Source organism: Nannospalax galili, unplaced genomic scaffold (assembly GCF_000622305.1).
Source record: "Nannospalax galili isolate Female #2095 unplaced genomic scaffold, S.galili_v1.0 scaffold125, whole genome shotgun sequence".
NCBI classification, from domain to species: Eukaryota; Metazoa; Chordata; class Mammalia; order Rodentia; family Spalacidae; genus Nannospalax; species Nannospalax galili.
In genome coordinates, this window is record NW_008354705.1 from 1,213,367 (window position 1) to 1,215,008 (window position 1,642).

General features: G+C 40.6%; 1 non-coding gene across 1 annotated transcript; it reads right to left on the reverse strand.

Annotated features, from left to right (window-relative positions):
- Nucleotides 1–943: 943 nt before the first annotated feature.
- Nucleotides 944–1,059, reverse strand: LOC115067510. The gene has a single exon (XR_003846917.1). It is a non-coding gene; the product is annotated as a U5 spliceosomal RNA (small nuclear RNA).
- Nucleotides 1,060–1,642: the final 583 nt, after the last annotated feature.

Below are 1,642 nucleotides of genomic sequence, written 5' to 3' on the forward strand. Positions count from 1 at the left end.
AAAAGGAAAGTATAACCAAAGATTAAAGGGGCCAATATAATTTTTAAGAGACCATATGTATACCTAAAGGCTACGTAGCAAGCAACAATGCCATACAGGCAATACCTCCTTTTGAGTTGTTGGCCAGGGTGGCCAAAGGGATTCCCAGATAGTAACCCAGCAGAGAACTGGGAAATTGAACAGCAGACCCCAATCTTATCCAAAGGAATATTGACAACTGATTACCGCTAGATGAGGAACAGCTGACCCTCCTAAATCAAAGACCTCTAGATAGGCTGACTAGATTCACCAGAAGGACAAGTAGTGGGGAATGGGTGGGGGTGCCGACAACACAGCAGACAGTAGCAGGGATATCAGTGTATAAGGGCTCTAGTAGAGGGAGGGAGGCTATGGGAGGGTGCTACCTGGGAAGTGGGTCTATAAAAAGAATTCTTCAAAGCATAAAAATTTGCTCCTTAATAACTAGTAGATGTGCAAAACATTACCATTGAAATCTACCTGATGACTTTACATTCATGCTCAGGTGCCAAGGATCTTAGAAAGTAAGTGACTGTGACTAGTAATAATCAGATACATAGAGATTAGAGACGCATGTACAAACATCTAATAAAACCTCATTTAATTTTATGTCTTATAGGGTTTATAAAAAAAAAGAAAAAAAGAAATTCTTTCTGAGGATTAGAGAGAAGACTCAATGGTTAAGAGCACATACTGCTCTTACAGAGCATATGAGTTTGGTTCCCAGCACTCACATTGGGCAGCTCACAATGCCTGTAAATTGAGCTCCAGGAGCATCTGACACCTCTTACCTCTTTGGGCACTTCCATTCAATGTACATACCCCCACACACAGACACACACACACATAATTAAAAACAATAAAAATTAAAAATTAAAAGTCTTTAAAATAATTCTTCTAGTTAGTAGGGTTTTTTTTTTTTTTAAGCCCTGCTCTCAAAAGACCTCAAAAAATTGGTGTAAGGCCCGGAATTGTTCGTCTCCATGGAAATCTTTAGTAAAAGGCAAGAGATTTATACAATCTGAAGAGAAACCAGAGTATAATTAGTAGTTCTTTCCTGTTTTAATTTATATTGCACTTTATTTGTTTATGGGAGTCAAGGATGGACTCATGCCATGGTGTATGTTTAGAGGTCAGGGGACAACTTGTATGTGTTGAGCCTCTCCTTCTACCGCGTAGACTCTGGGGATGAAACTCGGGTTGCCAGGGTAGGAAGCAAGCACCTTTACCCACTGAACCATCTCATTGGCCTTTAAAAACAGTGTGTGTGTGTTTGAGTTTGAGACAGGCTCTCATGTATCTCAGGCTAGCCCCAAACTTACTCTATAGCCACGGTGACTATGTAAAAACAGTATAACTGATTGGGTTAATGGGGTTTCTAATGGAACTTCTGATCCTTCTGCCTTTGCAGAACATGATGTCTGGGGATTGAAACTGGATCTTCAAGCATGCTAGACAAGCTGAGATACGTCCCCAGCTTCCTCTCCTCTCATCAATATTTCTAAGAGCTTCAACATCTAATTTTAATTCTCTTTCAGCCCGCCTTGCTCCTTTGCTGCTTTCTCTAAAGTGATAAGCATTTGGCAGAGGAATTTGAGCCCTCAACCAGAACCTGATGAGTCAC